Source organism: Protopterus annectens, chromosome 12.part0, assembly GCF_019279795.1.
Source record: "Protopterus annectens isolate FY-2018-M chromosome 12.part0, PAN1.0, whole genome shotgun sequence".
NCBI classification, from domain to species: domain Eukaryota; kingdom Metazoa; phylum Chordata; order Ceratodontiformes; family Protopteridae; genus Protopterus; species Protopterus annectens.
Window position 1 is genome coordinate 145,845,848 of NC_056746.1, and position 24,444 is coordinate 145,870,291.

The following is a 24,444-nucleotide window of genomic DNA, read 5'->3' on the forward strand; positions in this document are numbered from 1 at the left end:
TACACTAATTTATGTATTGCCTTCCTTTTGGGGGCACCTGACATCTGGGGCAAGAAAGACTGAAGAAGATGGCGTCGGCTGTGTCTTTTATACTCTAGCCTTCCTGACGTCAGAAGAGTACGCGACAACAACCGACGCCGGACCAAGACTTTGGAATTCGGCCGACCGAGGGACCGCCTGCCGGCTGAAAACCCATATGTAATTACTGCAGCTGTAATAGCCCTCGAACATCTACATTTATGGTAGGTACAAAACTGTACTTTACCCTGCTGCAGTCATCACACTTGGGTTATCCTGCCGTCAGGCGGTCCCGCAGTTGGCCTGAGTTCCAAAGTCTTGGTACGGCGTCGGTTGCTGTCGATGTCAGAAAGTTAACAATTGCATTTCTTGTGGGAAGCAAATACCTCATAAGGACTTCCATTCTTATTGTATTCCTTGCCTAGGCCCAGACCACGACATCACAGGTTGTCGGTTTTGTGCTACGTTTAATAAACGAACTATCAAACGCCGTTTTGACTTTGCACGACATTATTTTGGTAGGAAATTTAGTTGTATCATGCCGTCGGAGCAGCCGACGACCGGCATGCATAAAAAATGCAAGGATAAGGACAGGCAGCCTAGGAACAAGCCAGACTCCGAGACCTCTGCTGGGTCTGTCGCCGGTTTTCTGGTTTTCAGTGAGGCGCCTACGCAGCCCCTGACCGCAGAATCGGAACCCCAGACAGCTGCGGATTCTCAAGCGGAGTGTACTAGGCTGAAGCAGCCATCTTCATTAGGCCCTTCCGACACCGGAGCAGGAGGAGATCCCGGTGCAGTGGAAACACTTTCGGTTGCAGAAGGTGTCTTCAGACTGACTACACACACCATTAAATCTTATGCTAAGCTTAAAACTCCTTTAAAACCAAAAAAGACTGTACATCAGTCTACAGTTCAAGGCCCCATGCCTAAGAAATAGATGCTTAAGGTGGCTGAAGACTTGATTACCCTAATCAGGGGATCCCATCCCCCTCCAGATAAAAGACCAAGACAAGAGGAGGATTATGCTTCCTCTGACCAGGTTTCAATTTTCTCAGATTCTTCTGAGGAACAGGATTACACTTTTCCTCCTTATGAAGACTGATGCTGAAGACTCTATTCCCTCAGCATCTCCCCCTGAAGACTACTCCTTTGGGGAAACTTTACATACCATGAGGGAACATTTCCACTGGGAAGGCCAGGACTACTCTGATTCTAAGAAAAGGCTCCGAGAGTTCCTTTTACTACCCCAGCACAGACTTGCTATCCCTCCAGTTTTAGATATCGTGGATGATGTTTACTTGGAGTCTAGTCTAAATCCAGACTCTCTAACTCCTGCTCCAGCCAAACCAGACAGATACTACAGAGTACCTGACTCTCACAAATTCCTTTATAAAAGCCCTGTGGCTGACTCAGAAACAATTTCCCAGGGTCCCAAGGGGGCTAAAGCTTCTGTGGCTAAACATCCTGTGCCCTCTGAAAGGGATTCCAGAGCCCTAGATAGATGGGGAAAGAAAATATACACCTCAGCAACTCTGGCTTATGAGAGCATTAAATTGTCAGTTTCACATGCTGAAATATCAGCAATTCCTAATGTCTCAATTAAAACAAAAATGAGCACACATACTGAACAGTCTGAATTCAAGGAAATGCAGGATCTGTTGCATGCAGCTGAACAGGTGGGCAAACATACTTTACAATGTAGATTTGATTCATTGGAAGCTTCCTGTATAGCAGCTGTTACTGGGTCTGTCATACGTAGACATGCTTGGTTAAAAGAACAAACCCTACCCGATCATTTTAAAGCAAAATTATTGGATGCACCTTTACAGCAGGATGTATTATTTGGTGTCAAAGCAGAAGAGGTTTTAAAGAAAATGGAGGATAAGGCAAAGTCTATGCAGACGGTCAAGGATTTTTTATAGCTACAACCTCCTCGTTTCAGCAGAAATTGGCCAACAAAAAACTGGTCCTTTCCAGCTTCAGACAGATCACAGAGGGGCAAATACAGACGCCCAAGGGGCAGAGGTCAGTCACAAGGCCCTTACAAACCTCGGCAATGGGTAGTGCTACCCAGAAAGGAGGAGAAGACAGGCCCCAAGCTAGCAGAAGACAAACACAATGACTCAATCCTCAAACTACCAAGCAAATCTCTCCTGGCAGCTCCCTTGGGAGGAAAATTAGCATTTTTTGCAGACAACTGGCACATCATCACAAAAGACAAATGGGTCCTAAACACTGTCTCACAAGGATACAGATTCCACTTTCATACCTTGCCAAGGATAAAAGGAATGCCAAACCTGCCACCAAATCAATGGGCAGAGGCACAAAAACAAATTACAGCTCTCATGGACATGAGCCACTCAACAGGTACCTACACAGGAGCAAGGACAAGGATTTTACTCAAGACTCTTTCTAGTCCCAAGAAAAGACAAAGCATGGAGACCCATTCTGGATCTTTCAGTTATGAACACCTATCTGCAAGTACCAAAATTCAAGATGCTAACACTACAGCAGCTTCTTCCCATGCTGGGCAAGAATGCTTGGCTAGTAACGTTGGACCTCAAGGAGGCATACCTGCATGTCCCTATCAGACACAATTGCAGAAGATACCTCCGCTTCATTGCAGGTTCAATGCATTATCAATTCTCTGCACTGCCCTTTGGCTTATCTACTGCGCCCAGAGTCTTCACAAAATGCCTGGCACCAGTAATTGCATACTGCAGACAAAGAGGAATTCAAGTATACCCATACCTAGACAACTGCCTTATTCAAACAGAAAGCAAGGACATTCTTTTGAAAGATCTGGCATTTGTCAAACACCTTCTAAGTTGCCTAGGGTACACAGTAAACGAAAAGAAATCAAAACTAGTGCCCTCACAAAACATAATATTCCTGGGTGCCAGCTTGAATACAACGGCCCAGATGGCTTATCTCACGCCAGACAAGCAACAGCAGCTGACTCAATATTTCAAAATAATGGCAACAAAGACCCAACTCCCTGCAAGAAAAATTCTGCAGGTTTTGGATTCATGGCATTTTGCATACTACTAATACCATTTGCAAAACTGCATATGAGGAAATTACAATGGTACCTGAAAAGCGTATGGACTCAGCACAGCCACAGCTTGGAAACAGTGATACCACTCATTCCCTGCCTTCAACAGGAGTTTCTATGGTGGGCACAGGCATGTCACCTCAACAAGGGTCAGCCTTTCACCTTACCCACAGCCAGGCAAACTATGACAACAGATGCATCGGACTATGCCTGGGGAGCACACATGGCAGGACAGTGCATTCAGGGCAAATGGTGTACAGATCAAAGGCATCTGTATATCAATCAAAAAGAAATGCTAGCAGTTCAGAATGCCCTAACAGCTTTCAAGGACCTCTTACACCCAGGACAGCTAATAATAAAGACAGACAATACCACAGTAATGTGGTACATAAGCAAGGGGGCACACATTCTTACCCTCTATGCAGGCAAGCAATGGCCTTGTGGAACACAGCACTGTCTTACCAGGTTCAATTACAAGCACAGTTCCTGCCAGGAAAGAAAAACACATTGGCAGACGACCTAAGCAGAAACATCATGGATCCACATGAGTGGAAACTAGATCCACAAGTATTTGCAATGATAGCTCAAAAATGGGGATGCCCAGACATAGATCTGTTTGCCAGCCCCCAAAACTACCAACTTCAAAAATTTTGCACAAGGATATTCCATCCACAAGCTTGGAAAGTGGACACCCTCTCATTCAGTTGGAAAACATTAACAGTGTATGCCTTTCCTCCACTGCCTCTTCTAGCAAAGGTACTGCTGAAAGTCAGATTAGAGAGGCCACAAATGATACTCATTGCACCAGACTGGCCATGCCAGCATTGGTATCCGATTGTAAGGAACATGGCCCACGGCCCACCATGGAGTTTACCACAAATTCCTCACCTGCTCACCCAGCGAGACAATCAGATTCTACACAGCCAGATCAAGACTTTAAACCTGGCTGCATGGCAAATTACCTAAACAACCAGCCAACACCTCTATCCAAAGCTGTTATGGATGCCATTCTGGAGGCCAGGAGGCCCAGCACCAGGAAAACCTATTCAGACAAATGGAAAAGATTTTGCGCCTGGAACCAGGCTAAAGGCCAAAATCCCCTTGATCGAAACATTCCTCAGATTCTACAATATTTAACTGAGATGTTGCACAAAGGACTTTCCTTTTCATCTATTAAGATCCACGCCTCAGCAATTTCAGCTCATTACAACACGGATCCTCCTTTATTCTCACATCCACTCCTAAGACAGTACCTCAGAGGGGCTAAGAACATAAGACCGCCCAGGAGAGCACCAACACTTACTTGGGATCTCAACTTTGTTCTGGAAAAGCTTACACTGCCGCCCTTTGAACCAGCTTTTTCAGCTGATTTAAAATTTCTTTCATGGAAAACTGCCCTGCTACTAGCAATAACCTCAGCTAGAAGAGTCTCAGAGCTGCAGGCACTAATGGCAGTGGAGCCTTTCCTCATTTTTCATCAAGACAGAGTCCCTCTACAAACTAACCCTTCTTTTATGCCAAAGGTGCTATCCAGTGTGGCCCTAAACCAAACCATTCATTTGCCAACCTTTTTCCCAAATCCCCAGAACAAAGGAGAAAGACTCCTGCACTCTTTGGACATTCACAGGCAATTACGTTACTACTTGGATAAAACTAAGGCTTTCAGAAAATCTGACCAGCTCTTTGTAGCCTATGCTGCAGGATCACAAGCAAAAGCTCTCTCAAAACAAACCATTTCTAAATGGATAGGGCATTGCATACGTTTCTGCTACACGCATCATGGGAAACCGTTACCTGCTAACATTAGGTCCCACTCCACCAGGGCTATAGCTACATCAGCAGCCTTTCTCAGGGGAGTGCCAACCAAGGATATTCTGGAAGCTGCAACTTGGAGTTCAGTGCACACCTTCACCAAACACCATCACTTACGTCTATATTCTAAGACTGGAGCTGGTTTTGCCACTGCAGTTTTGCAGGGCCTACTAGCTTCTTCTAACCCTGTTTAACTCCACCACCCATCCTTAGCTTTGGGATTCAACCCAAGTGTGATGACTGCAGCAGGGTAACACGATGAACATAGTACAGTTTTGTACCTACCATAAATGTAGATGTTCGAGTGTTCACCCCGCTGCAGTCCAGGTTACCCTCCCTCCATCCTCTCTGAACTAGCTGAACTTATCTATACCACTCTATCCTATACAACCTCTGTGGTGTATTTGCTTGTGCCTAAAGGTATTGTTTTATTTATATATATATATATATATATATATATATATATATATATATATATATATATATATTGCCTACCTGTTGGGGGCACCTGACATCTGGGGCAAGAAAAACTGAAGAAAATGGCGTCTGATGCCTCTTATATACCCCTGGCGCACTGACGTCAGGGAAGAGGTGACAGCAACCGACACCGGACCAAGACTTTGGAATTCAGGCCGACTGCGGGACCGCCTGACGGCAGGATAACCCAAGTGTGATGACTGCAGCAGGGTGAACACTCTAACATCTACATTTATGGTAGGTACAAAACTGTACTTTCCTATCGTACCTTGCTTGCGCCTAGAGTTCCTATGGTGGGCAGAGGCCTGCCACCAGAACAAGGGACTGCCGTTCACACCACCCCCTACCGCCCAAATCTTAACTACAGACGCATCAGACTGTGCATGGGGTGCTCATCTGGCAGGGAAGTGCATTCAGGGAAAATGGAGCCCAGATCAAATGCACCTTCACATAAATCAAAAAGAAATGCTAGCTGTACAGAAAGCACTGACAGCCTTCAAGGACTACCTTCATCCACGGCAACTACTGATAGACTGACAACACCACAGTTATGTGGTACATAAACAAGCGGGGGGGGTACACACTCCTACCCCCTCTGCAGACTAGCCATGGCATTGTGGAACACAGCCTTGACCTATCAAGTACAACTACAAGCTCAATTCCTGCCAGGAAAGCTGAATACTCTGGCAGACGAACTAAGCAGAAATCTCATGGACGCACCCGAATGGAAACTGGAACCACCGATTTTCAACATGTTGACATGCAAATGGGGGAGCCCAGACATAGTTCTGGGGTTAGGCAAAAAGATCTATCAGTTGGACAAATTTTGCACAAGAACTCATCACAAAAAAGCCTGTAAAGTGGATACTCTGTCCTTCAGCTGGAAAAACCTATCAGTCTATGCCTTTCCCCCTCTGCCTCTGCTCTCCAAAGTTCGACTAAAAGTCAAACAGAACAAACCAAGAATGATTTTGATTGCTCCAGACTGGCCTCTCCAACACTGGTACCCACTCCTGTGCAGTGTCACACCTTCCACCGTGGCACCTGCCTCAGACACCTTACTTACTGTCTCAGCAGAACAACCAAACTCTGCACACTCATCTCCAAACTTTGAATCTTGCAACGTGGCTAATCACCTAAACTCACCCTTAGCATCCCTCAGCAAACCTGTGATGGATGTCATTTTGGAGGTGAGAAGACCTAGTACTAGAAAATCTTATGCTGATAAATGGAAAAGATTCTGTGCCTGGAATCACTCAAGGGGTAAGCATAGCAGTGCCCAACATTCCTCAGATTTTGCAATACTTAACTGAGATGCTTCACAAGGGCCTGTCCTTTTCTTCCATAAGAATCCATGCCTCAGCCATTTCAGCTCATTACAACACAGAACCTCCCCTCTTCTCTTATCCTCTGCTAAAGCAGTATCTCAGAGGGGCCAAAAAATTAAGACCACCCAGGAGAGCTCCAACCCCTGCCTGGGACCTTAATTTTGTATTGGAGAAACTCACACTCCCTCCTTTCGAGCCAGCTGCTACTGCAGACTTAAAATTTCTCTCCTGGAAAACAGCTTTCCTTTTAGCAGTCACTTCAGCTAGAAGGATTTCTGAATTACAGTGGAGCCTTTCATCATTTTTCATGCGGACAGGGTATCTCTCAGAACCAACCCATCCTTCATGCCTAAGGTGGTATCCAGTGTGGCTCTTAATCAGACTATTCATTTTCCAACTTTGTCTCCCAATCCACAGAGCAAGGGGGAGCGGATTCTGCATTCATTGGATGTACACAGACAACTTAGATTTTACTTAAACAGGACTAAATCTCAAAGAAAATCTGAACAACTGCTGGTAGCATTTGCTGCAGGGGCAGATGGAAAGGCTATTTCAAAGCAAACCATTTCCAAATGGATAAGCCATTGTATTCGTTTCTGCTATAAACACCATGGAAAAACTATCCCCCAGGGGATAAGATCCCATTCCACCAAGGCTGCATCTACCTCTGCAGCCTTTGAGGAGTCCCTACCAGGGACATCCTAGAAGCTGCTACCTGGAGCTCTGTACATACCTTCACCAAGCATTACCGCATGCCTATTTTTTTCTAAATCCAGAGCTGGTTTTGCCACTGCAGTCTTGCAGGGCTTTAATAGCTGGCCCTAATGCTCTCTAACTTTCTCCTCCCTTACTTAGCTTTGGGAATCAACCCAGATGTGATGACTGCAACAGTGAAACATGAAGAACATAGTACAGTTGTGTACACTTACCATAAATGTAGGTGTTTGAGTGTATTCACTGTTGCAGTCCTGGTTACCCTCCCTCCAGCCCCCCTGACTTCTCTTGGCTCTACCTTTCCTTCTTGATTGGTGTATTTAGTTTTTCTGGTGTATTTGCTTTTTGATGGACGTGTACCATAACATATAATTGCTTCCCATTGTGGGGGCACCTGACATCTGGGGCAAGAAAAACTGATGCAATGGCATCGGCTGCATGCTTTATACCCCTGATGACCTGATGTCATGGAAGAAGAGACAGCATCCGACACAAAAATCAGAAGACTCTGGTATTCAGGCCGGCTGAGGGCTACCTGCAGGCAGATAACCCAAATGTGATGACTGCAACAGTGAGTACACTCAAACATCTACATTTATGGTAAGTGTACACAACTGTACTTTATAGAGCAGACGTTAACAGTTACACGTTGAGTGTTGCCTGCCTCATGTACTCCATCTTCTGCTTCACAATGGTGCTGTACCACTTTTAAGAAATGCATGCAGTAAAATTGTCAATGAACTTTTATTTTAAGCACTGGTTGAGCTTTGTTTCAAGTGTAGAGGCAATGAAAGACGTAGAGAGAGTTAAGACCATTTGCTGTGGGGGAGGATAGTACACCATTACAGAGCATAAACCATTACCGAATATACCTCTCAACCACTTAGAGCAAAAAAATCTGGATAAAGCCATAAATAATGAGGGGATACAAAGGCCCCAAATAGGGACAGCACTTTTTAAGTATTGCTCTTAAACTTAAAGTTCACTGCATAAGAGCTTTTGCACCTTTCAACTCAACTGACGGACAGTACAACTTTTACAATTGAGCAACCTATCCAAATCAACACAATAAAATGACAAACACGAGCTGAATGAAGAGCAGTCAGAGACCTAACATTTATAAATTTGCCTTAAAAGAAACAAAACATACAGAAACTGTTATTAGACAGTTTGATTAAAAAAAAAAAAAGTCAGTGCCACGGCATGTGTTAATCCTAAAAAAGTAGCAGGTGAAACATAAATCTTACTGGCATCATTTGATTCTTGTCTTGTTCAATAACTTTCAGAACTGCACTTCATGTACATAACTTGTAGCGATAGCAGAGCAAACCAAACAACAACATGCAGGAATGATTTATATAAAGGACTGCTGCTACAGCCTGCAACTGCTACCGGTTCGGATCACATGAGAACAAATGAGAAATGGGTGAATATGAAATATACTGACCGCAGATTCAAACTGTAAAAGGATTCATCATCACTGGTGATTTGCTGTCTCTCTCTCGTTCGTCTAGGCAAAATTTCTCCAAGTCTTTCAGGTTTCTAAAACCATGAGGGGAATGAATGATGCATAATTGCATCCATGTCCTTCATGGATGCATCTGCAGTCATAACAACTGGGTTGTCCTGTCGTCAGGCAGCCCTTCGGTCGGCCGGATTCCAAAGTCCGGGTCCGGCTTCGGCTGATGTCGCACTTCACCCGACGTCATCTCTGTTGGTCTTCGGGTATAAAGGCATCAGCCGACGCCATTTTCCTCAGTCTTTCTTGCCGCGTGGCGCCCGAAGCAGAAGCTGTTCGCAAGTGCCGGTCGGTCAGATCCAGAGATTACTACTTCCGAATACTACTTCGAAGACTTCTAAAAGCTAAGTACCCCGTTGGGGACTCTTTCTTGCCTCAGCCGATGTCAGAAAAAGTCAATAACTGTTTAACTTGTGGGAAACAAATACCTCATAAAGATTTCCACTCTTACTGTTTGCCTTGTTTAGGCCCAGACCACGACGTAGCAGCCTGTTCAGCCTGTGCCTCATTCAACCGGCAACGCTTAGGCGTCGGTCGGAGTTTGCTGAACAGTTTTTCGGCTCAGATTTTGCGTACATTATGCCGTCGGATCCTCCGACTACCCAGATTGTTAAAAAACGCAAAGAAAAAGACCGACACTCGCGGTCCGCGGTTTCGGCGAAACCATGGTTAAGCAAACGCGAGTGTCTCGGTTTCGGCCGAAACCGAGAAAACTGATCAAAGCACTGCTGAATCAATGACTACTACTGAGGCTCCTGCTACCCTACTTGAAACGGCCTCAGAAATCTTACCTACAGTGGTTACTAGTGACTTATCAGACACCATCCCTTTGGATGTCTCTACCCCAGCACGTGGTGCTGCTAGGCCTCCTGCAGCCATGTCTATTAAGGCCTTTGCCAGGGCTAAAGCAGCCAAATCTACTAAGTCAGTGCCTGTTAAGCCACCCACTACTAGGCCCACTTCTAGTTCAAAAATGCTTCCTCGGGCAGAGGTTTTAATATCCTTAATTAGGGATCTCAATCTCACCCAGACAGGGCCTCTCAGCCCCCAGAAAAGAGACCTACAGCCGAGCCCCCCGTGCCTGTGTCCTCTGATGATTCCGCGGAGGACTCTGATATTACAGACCAGCCAGAGGCTCATTTCTCCAATTATGAAGACTCAGATGCTGAAGAATCCATTCCAGCTGCTTCTCCACCAGAAGAATTCTCCTTTGGGGAAACCTTACATGCCATGCGAGAACAATTCCAATGGCAGGAACAGGATTTCTCAGATTCCAGAAAAAGACTTAGGACTTTTCTGCACCTACCACAACACAGGCCTTTAGGTATACCTCCTGTCCTCTCTGTTGTGGACGATGCATTTAATGATGTCTGCACTGCACCAGATTCCTTACCTCCAGCCCCTGTCAAACCAGACAGATTTTACAGGGTTCCAGACACTCATCACCACTTATACAAGGCCCCACTTGCAGACCCGAAACCATATCCCAGGGGCCTAAGGCAGCAGCCTCGACCACAGCAAAAACCCTATCCCTTCTCAAAGGGAAGCCAGGTCTTTAGACAGATGGGGCCAAAAGGTTTACACCTCTGCTACTCTCTCAGCTAGAGCTTTAAATTGTCAGTTTCACATGATACAATACCAAGAGTTTATGCTTGATCAGTTAACTAAAAAGCTATCCTCTGATGACTCTATAGATAAGAAATATATATTAGAAATGGTAAATAACATACAACAGGTCAGTAACCATTCCTTAAAATGTGGCTATGATGCACTGGAGGCTTCATTTAGATCAGCCATGACTGGCACAGTGATAAGAAGACATGCATGGCTGAAGGAACAGGTCTTACCGGATCATGTTAAAGCTAAGTTATTTGATGCACCTATGGATAAGGCCAGTTTGTTTGGTACACCTGCCCAGCAGGTAATGAAGAAAATGGAAGAAAAGGCAAAATCTGTACAAACAGTTAAAGATTTCTTGCAGGTTCAACCCCCAAGGTTTAGCAGGAACTGGCCTGCCAAAAATTGGTCCTTTCCTGACTCCACAAGATCCCAAAGGGGCAGGAATAGACGTCCCAGAGGCAGAAATCAATCCACAGGGGGTGCCTACAGAGGACGACAGTGGCAAGGTAATAACAGAGGCACAGACACAGCCACTGCCACTACAGCAGCACAGTGACTTGACTCTAACTCCGCCTACCAGGGAACAAATAGCAGCACCATTAGGCGGAAAATTAACCTTATTTTCGAAAAACTGGCACTATATCACAAAAGACAAGTGGATTCTGCAAACCATAGACCAAGGATACCGGTTCCACTTCCACACCTTACCAGTCAAAAGAGGAATGCCAAACCTGCCTCCAAATCAAAAAACAGAAGCTCTACAGCAGATAATGCAACTAACAAAGATGAGAGCTGTGGAAAAAGTGCCAATAACAGAACAAGGCAAAGGATTCTACTCCAGACTATTCCTAGTTCCAAGAAAGGTTAAAAGCTGGAGACCTATTCTCGACCTGTCCATCTTAAATACATACATCATTGTCCCAAAATTCAAAATGCTGACCCTCCAGCAACTTCTTCCCATGCTGGGCAAGGAGTGCTGGCTGGTAACTCTAGATCTCAAGGAGGCATACCTGCACGTCCCCATACGACCAATTTGCAGAAGATACCTCAGATTTCTTGCAGGATCAGAGCACTATCAATTCTCAGCATTGCCCTTTGGCTTATCTACTGCACCCAGAGTATTCACAAAATGCCTGGCATCAGTAATCGCTCACTGCAGACTACAGGGAATCCAAATTTATCCATACCTGGACGACTGTCTGCTACAGGGGGACAACGAAAGCAAGCTGACAACAGATTTACAAAGGGTCATTTACTTGCTACAAGCACTGGGATACACAGTCAATTTACAAAAGTCTAGGCTGATACCATCCCAAACAAGGACATTCTTGGGCGCGGAATTGGACACAGTAAAACAAATGGCATTCCTAACTGCAGAAAAACAAAAAGAACTCCCTCTTTACTTCTTGGCACTAACAAAACAGAACAAGCTAACAGCAAGAAAAGTTCTACAGGCCTTGGGCTTCATGGCATCCTGCATAATCTTGGTTCCACATGCCAGACTACATATGAGAAAACTACAGTGGTACCTAAAGAATTTATGGTCCCAACACAGGCACAGCCTAGAAGCGGAAATTCCTCTAATCCCATGCCTAAAACAGGAGTTCCTATGGTGGGCTCAACCATGCCAGTCAAATCCAGGCCTACCTTTCCACAACTATCAAGCAAGCCAAACCATCACAACAGACGCCTCAGACCTAGGATGGGGGGCTCACATGCTGGACAAATGCGTACAAGGATTGTGGACACAGGACCAGCTCCATTTGCACATCAACCGAAAAGAAATGCTGGCAAAAAAGCTGGCAATCCAAAAATTCAGACCATTCCTCAAAGCAGGACATTTGATGATAAGGACAGACAACACCACAGTCATGTGGTACATCAACAAACAGGGAGGCACTCATTCATACCCCCTATGCAGAATGACTTTGGACCTTTGGAACCTGGCGCTCAGCTACAACATCCAGTTACAGGCAATGTTCGTACCAGGAAAGGAGAATACTCTAGCAGACATGTTAAGCAGAACCACCTCGGATGCTCACGAATGGATGCTACACCCGGACATCTTCAAGGCCATCTCAAAGAAATGGGGAATGCCACAGATAGATCTATTCGCTTCCTCTCAATCACCAGCTCAAAAATTCTGCACAAGGACGTTCCACCCACTTGCATGGAAAGTGGACTCGCTCTCCTTCAGCTGGAAAGGTCTGACAGCATATGCATTCCCACCTCTTCCCTTGATACACAAGGTATTACTAAAAATCAAGGAGGAACGTCCAAGGATAACCCTGATAGCTCCAAACTGGCCAAGACAACACTGGTACCCATTGCTGAGGAGCATGTCTCGGGACAAAATATGGCCAATACCCTGATGCCTTTGATGTTAACCCAGAACAACTACAGCATCATGCATCCAAACCTAAAACTTTGCAACTGACTGCATGGAACATCACATAGCAGCAACTAATCCAGAGCTTTCCCAAAGGGTTAAAGACATTATCCTTGAAGCCCGCAGACCTTCAACAAGAAGGAACTATGCAGGAAAATGGAAAAGGTTTGTCATTTGGAGTGCTGAAAGAGGAAAAGATGTGTCCAATATAGACATTGCTAACATTCTGGAGTATTTGGCAGAGCTTCTACATACAGGCCTGTCCTATTCCTCCATCAAGATACATGCATCAGCTATTTCAGCAGAATACAGCTTTGATCCACCTGTCTTTTCACATCCTTTACTCAGGCAGTTCCTCAGAGGGATCAAGAATGTAAAACCTCCTAGGAAACCACCATTGCCAGCTTGGGATTTGAACTTTGTGCTGGAAAAGTTGACACCGCACCTTTTGAACCAGCAGCAACAGCAGACCTGCAGCATCTATCGTGGAAAACTGCTTTCCTACTGGCAATAACCTCAGCTAGAAGGGTTTCTGAACTTAAGGCCCTAATGGCAGTACAACCCTTCCTAATCTTCCACCAAGATAGAGTGTCCATGAGGACTAATCCTACATTTATGCCTAAGGTGGTATCCAGAGTGTCTTTAAACCAGGCAATCCACCTACCTACCTTCTTCCCAAACCCACAAAACAGAGGGGAAAGAATGCTGCATACCTTGGATGTACATAGACAGCTACGCTACTACCTGGACAGAACAAAAAGTAACAGAAAAACTGACCAGCTGTTTGTAGCCTATGCAACAGGAAGGGAAGGAAAAGCGATTTCCAAACAGACAATCTCCAAATGGATAGGAAATTGCATACGATTCTGTTACTCCTTTCATGGAAAACCAATTCCACAGAACATAAGGCCTCATTCTACAAGGGCAACAGCCACTACCACAGCCTTCTTACGAGGAGTGGCAACCAAGGACATTATTGAGGCGGCTACTTGGACCTCCGTGCATACATTTGCCAAGCATTATAATTTACCTCTGTATTCCAGATCCCGAGCAGGGTTTGCCACTGCAGTACTGCAAGGGATCCTATCCACACCATAATCTATTCTTCCTCCTCCCCTAGTTGGCTATGGTATTCTACCCAGTTGTTATGACTGCAGATGCATCCATGAAGGACATAGTACAGTTTTGTACCTACCATAAATGTAGATGTCCGAACTGGATAGCATCTGCAGTTAGGATTACCCTCCCTCCTTCCCCTCTGTGGTACTCCTAGGGTATTTACCCTCCTAATAGCTAGCTGGCGGGGGGGAGTCTCTTATGGTGTATTTGTTTGTATATATGTACATACATGCTTATTTTTTGTGTTTGCCTTCTATCTTTTTGGAAACATTGGCATTTACCCAAAATTTAGCCTTCCAAGAGGGCAACTGGCATCTGGGGCAAGAAACACTGAGGAAAATGGCGTCGGCTGATGCCTTTATACCCGAAGACCAACAGAGATGACGTCGGGTGAAGTGCGACATCAGCCGAAGCCGGACCCGGACTTTGGAATCCGGCCGACCGAGGGGCTGCCTGACGACAGGACAACCCAGTTGTTATGACTGCAGATGTTATCCAGTTCGGACATCTACATTTATGATAGGTACAAAACTGTACTTTCTCTAGGAACATGTTTTCTGCGATTTCTGATTTGGCATTTGTGCCATCTCCATCTCAGAGGCAAGCAAATTACCGAACCTCCACCCAGTACCATTTTAAGACAGAACCATTCAAGAGGCAGCTCGTGACTACTATAACTACAGTAGTCCTATTGGAGTTCGAGTTCATCATGACATTGATGCAATATTTCCATTGGTTGGCTGCTGCAGCTGTAAACAGCTGAAGATTTTTTTTGTTTCTTGAAATCTCCCGTTACGAGTCTCCAAGAGTCCTACAATTTTACAGTACAGCTGACATCATCATGCACATCCTTGTACATTGGTGAAAATGTGGTGACATCAGCCGTACTTTAAAATCATAATTTTTTTTTTAAAAATCAGGAATTGAAGGGGCCACTCAGAAATTCATGGCACCCCATTATTTTGCCCTCAAAATCGGTAAATTCAGAAAAATTTGTTGTGTTTGAGAGGTATGTCCGGGACAGAAATCAAACCCAAGACTGCTATTTGTGGTCACAGAGGATGACACACACATGGCACAAAAATCTAGGGGCGAAGAACATCCCTAATCTCCATCTAGCTATGGGGATAGATTTCAGTCCCCTCCCAACTAATCCTATGGGATGGCACCAGCTGGCTCAATTCATCCAGAGGGTGCTCTACCACCAAGCAGAGAAATCAGAAGCCTGTAGGCATCCTGTAATGGCAGTTGCATTGGGCAGTTCCTCTTATCATAGCTGAGGAATGGGGGGACTCCACAGATGGAACTCTTCACCACCGGGGAAAACACACAGCATCGCTACAGATGCCACCTTATTCTCATGGACTTTCCTTTTCAGTTAGGCTTTCATAACAATGCCCTTTTTCCCAAGAATACTCACAAATCACAGAATAGTTGGGATTTCCTTATAGCACCCATTTGATCAAATTTTACTCTGGTACTTCTCCTTAGCCTTCCTGCTAACCCTCTCCCTATAAGCTTGGAGCATGCCTTCTTATTCTACTAGCTGGAAAGTTATTCTCGGGGGGGGGGGGGCAACTGTCTGTGTTTCAGGTGCTTGTGCACTGATGTTGGAGACAGAACTCAGGGATCCAAGTAGGATCCTGATACCACACACACACACACACACACACACACACACACACACACACACACACATGCGTTCGCTTGTGCAGGACATCTTAGGAAAAGCAAGATGGCCTATCTCCAGAAAAACATGGGCAACATAGTAAGAAGACTTTTGTACTGGGGGGTGTACAGTTCTGTCAGGACCACAGCAGGGCCAAGATCTGTGTTTTCTGGTCCTACTCTTAAATCCTCTCTCTCTCGACCTTTCTCTCTCATCCTGCAAGGCCCAAGTTTCAGCTATTTCAGTCTACTTCCTTCACGCACATCTGCCTTTGCCCCACCCTCTGTTAGGGCCTTCCACTCATGGCCCCCTAGATTACCTTGTACACTATTTTGCTTACGTAAACCTTGTCCTAGAAAAGATTTAATCTTCTGACATGGAACCCTGCCTGCTCATTACCTATCTCTCCAGTTAGGGAGTCTAACTCTCCAGGCTCTCAGGCCTAACCCTATCATCAAACCCAAGCTGGTGACTGATTCCTCTCTCTTTCTAATCAATCACCTACCTCTCACCTCCCCAGACTCTCAGTACAGAGGCCAAGAGTACCTTACCTTTCTCGAAACTTCCATAGGTGGCTACCGTATTACATAGCCACTATAAAAATCTTCAGAATTGTCTGGCCAATTAGAATATTACCAGTGCTACCCTCACTGGAAGAGATCCTATATCTTGCAAGCCATCCCAAAGGGTTCTCTCTCTGTCTTTCCCGGTACCGTCTTTCTAAGTAATCAGGGAAGGATCTCTCCTGTTTCTGTAATGGCCCATTCTGTTAGGGCATCTAGGTCCTCTACTACCTCTGTGAGGGAGTGTACCTACTGAGAGAGAGAGCGAGAGAGCCTGCCATCTGATCTTCTGTACCCTTTAATACCAGACTCTACTCCAGTTTTAGAGCAGCTGATTCAGGAACCAGCTGACTTTTCACTTCCTTTATAGTGTATGTCCTATGTTGTATAATTATCTGAAGAAGTTGGGCTGTGTGGCCTGACGAAAAGCACTTTATGATTTTTTTGTTTTTTGTAATAAACAGTACATTAATTCATCGTGCTTGCAGGATTTATTTGGGCAGTTGGATACATTGTGGTGCTTCTTTTGGTAGTACAGATCCAGTTTGTGTTTGTGTCTCAGCTTCGTTTGTTTTTCATGGAAGAGCCTACAAATGTACCTGCTTCCCTCACTTCTGACCCAGATGGAGGTATGAATGAAACGGAAGGAGCACTATCTACTTTATCGGCCCTAGTGCTTAAATTATCTAAACAGCTTGACGTATTGGTGGCTAGAGTTGACAGTTTGGTTGGGAAACCTATGGCGCCACCCATTATAATAAAAACACCTCCACTACCATCTACTAAACAACAGAAACTAGTAAGTCCTTTGACTAACAGCTGTATGGATACACCAGACGAGGACCCTCTTCTCAACATGTCTATTCACCCCACACCGCAAGAAGAGTTGGAATGTGGACGTAACAACAGAGGCGAAGGCCATGTTTTACAAAGAGAGCGCACTTCCAATGGATTAGCAGCAAACCTGAACTTTAATTTTGACCTTTCTTTTTGGTCAGAACAGTTGCCAACTTTTCAGCTTCCTACTTCAGCTCGAACACAAGGTGAGCTAATTACTGAAAATGTACAAACTGAAACATTGAATGGCAAACTTAAAGTTACTTATACAAAAAAACTACATTTGGAACTAGCTTATTTTAAACAATGTATTAGCAAAGGCATAATTCCAAAAGGTCTTTGAATTTGGCAATATCCCACTGGGCTGGTAGGAGGTTCGGAATTCCATCATGACTTAATAAAAATGTTTAATAATCATGGTATTGAACTGTTACAACTTATAAGTAAGCACTACTAAAAACTGCAGATGACTTACTACAGGAAGCTACTAGGTTAGATGGTGAAATGGAGAGACAGTGACTTTTTTCGTTATAAGTATGAATATGAAAGATCGTTTTCTACTATTGACCATTACCTTGAGAAATTGAAAAACAACAGTCAAAAAACTAAATCGTGACAGGGAAGCCTATGATAAGGGCTTGGCATATCCAGTACCTCCGTTGACCCAGACGAACTTTGGTAACATTAGGGACCAAAGTCAGGGTACGACAGCAGGGGGAGTTGGGGGAGCTACGGACATGCATGAATTGGACCAATTTGAAGAGGGCTGGACACAAATACCCAAAAAGAAAGGTAATAACAACAACAGCAACAAAAAGTACAAGACTAATTCAAGTGGGGTTCAAATCAATAGACTTAATGCAGCTAACCAGGGTAATAACTTCCACAATGCCCACTATGGTCCAAGAAGCTAAAATGGCTTTGGCAATCAGGATTTTCAAGATGTTCATCGTGCATTACAGCTGCAGTAATCACATATGGGTTTTCAGCCGTCAGGCGGTCCCTCGGTCGGCCGAATTCCAAAGTCTTGATCCGGCGTCGGTTGTCGTCGCGTACTCTTCTGACGTCAGGAAGGCCAGAGTATATAAGACACAGCCGACGCCATCTTCTTCAGTCTTTTTTGCCGCGCGGTGCCCGAAGCAGAAGCAGTTCGCAAGTGCCGGTCGGCCAGCTCCTGAATTACGAAAAATTTTGGAACCGGAGTCTTCATTAAAGCTAAGTACCCCGTTGGGGAATCTTTTCTTGCCTCAGACCGATGTCAGAAAAAGTTAATAATTGTATTTCTTGTGGGAAGCAAATACCGCATAAGGATTTCCATTCCTTTTGCATACCTTGTTTGGGCCCAGACCACGACGTCTCGGGCTGTCGCTTTTGCGCTACCTTCAATAAACGCACTATCAAGCATCGGGCGGAGTTCGCCCAGCACTTTTTTGGTAAAGCGTTTAATTATAAAATGTCGTCGGATACTCCGACTACCGCTTTGTCTAAAAAACGCAAAGCGCAAAGAAAAGGACCGCCAGACGAGGACCGCGGTCTCCACCGACACCACGCCGAAGCAGGCTCCACGTGGTCCGGTGCTCAGTGAGACGCCTTTGCAGTCCCTGACTACCGACGACACTCCCTCGGCGGGGTCTTCTGTACCCGAGACCGCTGGTTCTTCGGCCCTTTCCCAGACTACTACCGAAGCCCCTGCATCTGTCGAGCCTACCAATGTGGATAGATCTACATCCACCCATGGTGTATTTAGGCCTTCATCATCTTTCTCTATCAAGGCCTTCACTAAATCCAAAACAGCCAGGCACCATACTAGGCCGGCTACACAAGGCCCATCACCTGGGCCCATGCCTAAGAAGCACATGCTTAAAATGGCTGAGGACCTTATTACTCTTATCAGAGGCTCACAGGCCCCCCCCGGACAAGAGACCCAGAGTAGAGGAGGATTCTCCTTCTTCTGACCAGGGATCCATTTTATCAGAACATTCTGATGCTGAAGAACACTCTTATTCCCCTTTCGAGGATTCGGATGCAGAGCAGTCTATTCCCTCTGTATCCCCCCCTGAGGATTTTTCCTTTGGGGAAACCTTACACTCTTTGAGAGAGCACTTCCACTGGGAAGGCCAAGGCTTTTCAGACTCCAAGAAAAGGCTTAGGGAATTTCTTTGGTTACCTCAGCATAGACCTTTGGCTATTCCTCCTGTTTTGGAAGTATTGGATGATGTTTACTCGGAGGCTTGCCTTAATCCTGATTCTCTGCCTCCTGCACCAGTTAAGCCGGATAGGTATTACAGAGTACCTAATTCTCATCAGTTCCTCTACAAAGGCCATAATGCAGACCCTGAAACTATTTCTCCGGGCCCTAAAGGAATTAAGGCCTCTACGGCCAAGAATCCACTTCCTGCGGAAAGGGAATCTAGATCTCTAGAAAGGTGGGGTAAGAAGGTTTATACCTCGGCCACCCTAGCCATGAGGGCCTTAAACTGCCTGTTTCATATGATTAAATATCAACAATTCCTATTATCACAATTAAAGACCAAAATGTCACAACCTGAACAACCAGATGTAAAAGAGTTGCAGGATATGATGCATAGTGCAGAGCAAGTGGGTAAGCACACTTTACAATGTGGTTATGATGCCCTAGAGGCCTCCAGCAGAGCGGCCGCTACCGGATCAGTCATTCGCAGACATGCATGGCTTAGGGAACAAAATCTGCCAGACCAGGTGAAAGCAAAAATTCTGGATGCACCTTTACATAAGGATGTTCTTTTTGGTGCTAATGCTGAGGATATATTACGTAAAATGGAAGAAAAAGCAAAATCTATGCAAACTGTAAAAGCTTTCTTACAGGTACAGCCACCACGGTTCAGCAGGAATTGGCCTTCAAAAAACTGGTCCTTTCCAACCACTGACAAGCCCCAAAGAGGCAGATACAGGCGCGGAAGGGGCAGAGGACAAGCCCAAGGATCACATAGAGGCAGACAATGGCAGTCTCCAGCACCAAGAGGTGGTGACGACAGTGCACAGCAGTACAGGAAGCAGACTCAATGACTCCCTCATTTCCATGCCAAGCAAAATTCAACTGGCAGCACCTTTGGGAGGGAAACTAGCACTATTTGCAAACAATTGGCATATTGTCACAACAGACAAATGGATTCTGGACATTATAAACAGAGGCTACAAATTCCATTTTCACACTCTTCCAAAAATGAGAGGCATGCCAAATCTACCACAAAATCAAAGGGTAGAGGCACAACTACAAATTACAAAGCTCCTAAACATGAGGGCTATAGAAAACGTACCTACGCACCAACAAGCACAAGGTTTTTATTCAAGGCTTTTCCTGGTGCCAAGAAAAGGAAGCGACTGGAGACCCATACTGGACTTATCCATCCTTAACACATTTCTTCTCGTGCCAAAATTCAAGATGCTCACATTGCAGCAACTCCTTCCCATGCTGGGCAAGGGGTTCTGGCTGGTAACATTGGACCTCAAGGAGGCATACCTGCATGTCCCAATCAGACAAAGTTGCAGAAGATACCTCCGATTTCTTGCAGGTTCAAACCACTATCAATTCTCTGCATTGCCCTTTGGCTTATCTACTGCGCCCAGAGTATTCACGAAATGCCTGGCATCAGTAATTGCCTACTGCAGACTTCAAGGGATACAAATTTACCCTTATTTGGACGACTGCCTGATCCAAGCGGACAGCAAGCACATACTGCTGGAACATCTGGCTTATGTAACACGGTTACTGCATTCTCTGGGATACACAATCAACAAAGAGAAATCCAGGCTAACACCATCTCAGAAAATAACTTTCCTGGGTGCCAACTTGGACACAAACACCCAGATGGCCTATCTTACACCAGAAAAACAGGGGCAACTAACTCAGTACTTCAAAATACTAGCAAAATGTACCAGGCTTACTGCAAGGAAAATCCTGCAGGCTCTGGGCTTCATGGCATCTTGCATTCTTTTAATCCCATGTGCAAAGTTGCATATGAGGAAACTTCAATGGTACCTAAAGAACCTATGGTCTCAGCACAGCCACAGTTTGGAAACAATAATACCAATAATTCCATGTTTGCAAAAGGAATTTCTATGGTGGGCCCAAGCATGTCAAACAAACACAGGTCTTCCATTCTGCAAGCCTCAAGCAAATCAAGTCATCACAACAGACGCCTCAGATTACGCCTGGGGGGCGCACATGACAGGCAGGTGCATTCAGGACAAATGGTCCCAAAAGGAAAAGCACCTTCACATCAATCAAAAAGAAATGCTAGCAGTGATAAATGCAATTACAGCTTTCAAGGACCTCCTGCATCCAGGACAATTATTGATAAGAACAGACAACACCACAGTAATGTGGTACATAAACAAACAAGGAGGAACACATTCATACCCCCTGTGCGTGCAGACTAGCCATGACACTTTGGAACTTGGCTCTGGAATGGCAAATCGAACTTCAAGCACAGTACTTGCCAGGTTTGGAAAACACGCTGGCAGACAATCTAAGCAGAAATATGACCGATCCACACGAATGGAAGTTGCATCCTCAAGTGTTTACAAAGATAATCCAAGCGTGGGGGAGGCCAGACATAGATCTCTTTGCCTCCCACAGGAATCATCAATTGGAAAAGTTTTGTTCAAGGACCTTTCATCCAAAGGCCTGGAGAGTGGACGCCCTTTCATTCAGTTGGACAGCATGGACAGTTTACGCTTTGCCACCTCTGCCTCTTCTGCCCAAGGTGCTCTTGAAAGCAAGAGCAGACAGACCGAAGATGATACTGATTGCTCCAGACTGGCCAAGGCAACACTGGTACCCACTCCTGAGGAGCCTAACACATACTCCTCCCTGGTCCCTACCTCTAATGCCTCTTCTGCTGACTCAGCACAGCTACAAAACTCTTCACAGTCAGCTGAAAACACTCAATTTTGCTGCATGGAAAATTCCTTAACACCACAACAGACCCTACTCCCCAAAGAGGTGCAGGATGTCATTTTGGAGGCCAGAAGGCCATCTACTAGAAAGGCTTACTCCGCAAAATGGAAACAGTTTTGCTCTTGGAATGAGAAAAAAGGCCTGGACCCTAGAAAACTGAATTTGCCTCGGGTATTACAGTATTTAGCTGAGCTGCTGAACAGTGGACTGTCATTTTCCTCCATAAAAATCCATGCCTCAGCCATTTCTGCAGAATTCAACACGGATCCACCCTTATTCTCTCACCCACTCTTAAGACAGTTCCTCAGAGGGGCTAAGAATATAAGACCACCAAAGAAACAACCAATACCAGCTTGGGATCTTAATTACATTCTTGAAAAATTAACATTGCCTCCCTTTGAACCAGCTGCCTCAACAGATTTGCAATATTTGTCCTGGAAAACAGCTTTCCTTCTGGCCATTACCTCAGCTCGTAGGATTTCGGAACTACAAGCCCTCATGGCTGTGCAGCCCTTTCTCATCTTCCATCAGGACAGGGTTTCCCTTCGAACCAACCCGTCATTTATGCCTAAAGTGGTATCCAGGGTAGCTTTAAATCAAGCCATACACTTACCTACCTTTTACCCCAATCCTCAGAACAAAGGGGAAAGGCTGCTACACTCCTTAGACATCCATAGACAGCTATGTTATTATTTGGACAGAACAAAGCCCTTCAGAAAATCAGGACAACTTTGTGTCCTATGCTGTAGGAGCTCAAGGGAAGCCAGTTACCAAACAGACAATTTCAAAATGGATAGGCCACTGCATACGGTTTTGTTACTCCTATCATGGAAAATCTGTCCCTACAGGCATCAGATCCCACTCCACCAGGGCCACAGCTACCTCTACAGCCTTCCTCAGAGGAGTTCCTACCAAGGATATTTTGGAGGCAGCCACTTGGAGTTCTGTGCATACCTTCACCAAACACTACCACCTGCCTTTATATTCCAAAACTAGAGCAGGCTTTGCCACTGCTGTGTTGCAGGGCATTCTGGCTCATCCCAGTTCCACCTAGTGCCTACCACCCTGTGCGTAGCTTTGGGATTCTACCCATCTGTGATTACTGCAGCTGTATGCACGATGAACATAGTACAGTTTTGTACCTACCATAAATGTAGATGTTCGAGTGCTAATACAGCTGCAGTACAGTTTTCCCTCCCTCCTTCCCCTCTTGGTAAAGGCCAAGGGCCTAACCCCTTTTCATACAACCTGATTGGGTTATCCTTCTATGGTATATTTGCTTGCAACTACTGATTTTTTATTATATTGCATTGCATGTATATAAATATAATTTATGTATTGCCTTCCTTCTGGGGGCACCTGACATCTGGGGCAAGAAAGACTGAAGAAAATGGCGTCGGCTGTGTCTTATATACCCCTGCCTCACTGACGTCAGGAGAGAAAGCGACAACAACCGACGCCGGACCTAGACTTTGGAATTCGGCCGACCGAGGACCCGCCTGACGGCAGAAAACCCATCTGTGATTACTGCAGCTGTATTAGCACTTGAACATCTACATTTATGGTAGGTACAAAACTGTACTTTTCCCTTAGGACAAATCCAACATTCATGTCAAAAGTAGTTTCCAATGTGGCCCTGAACCAAACCATTCATTTACCAACTTTCTACCCAAATCCCCAGAATAAAGGGGAGAGATTTCTGCACGCTTTGGATATACACAGTCAGCTACAATTCTACTTGGACAAAACAAAAGCTTTCAGAAAAACTGAGCAACTGTTTGTAGCCTATGCTGCAGGATCACAAGGAAAACCTATTACAAAGCAGGCAATTTCAAAATGGATAGGACACTGCATCCGCTTCTGTTATGCACAACATGGCAAATCAGTGCCTAAGGTCATTAGGCCACATTCTACCAGAGCAGCAGCCGCTTCAGCAGCCTTTCTCAGAGGAGTACCAACCAAAGACATTTTAGAAGCTGCAACCTGGAGCTCAGTGCACACTTTCACCAAGCACTACCACTTACCTCTCTACTCTAAATCCAGAGCAGGCTTTGCCACTGCAGTCCTGCAGGGCCTGGTAGCCTCTCCAAATCCAATTTAGACCCAGCCGCCCAACCTCAACTTTGGGATTCAACCCAAGTGTAATGACTAACAGTGAAACACTATGAGCATAGTACAGTTGTGTACCTACCATAAATGGAGATGTTCAAGTGTATTCACTGTTGCAGTCCAGGTTATCCACCCACCATCCCCCTTTTCATTGCTGGGACTTATCTGTACTTCTCAACTCTATACAACCTATGTGGTGTATTTGCTTGTAGATGAAGGAAATGTTTATATTAGTACATGCATGCTTTTTGGCGTAATTTTTTCCAGCTTTCCTAT

The 24,444-nt window shown here is 45.2% G+C and overlaps 1 protein-coding gene across 1 annotated transcript in view; it reads left to right on the plus strand.

Moving 5' to 3' along the window:
* MARF1 (meiosis regulator and mRNA stability factor 1) overlaps window positions 1–24,444 on the plus strand; it is a 2,255,654-nt gene that overhangs the window by 1,813,744 nt on the left and 417,466 nt on the right. The window lies entirely within an intron of this gene.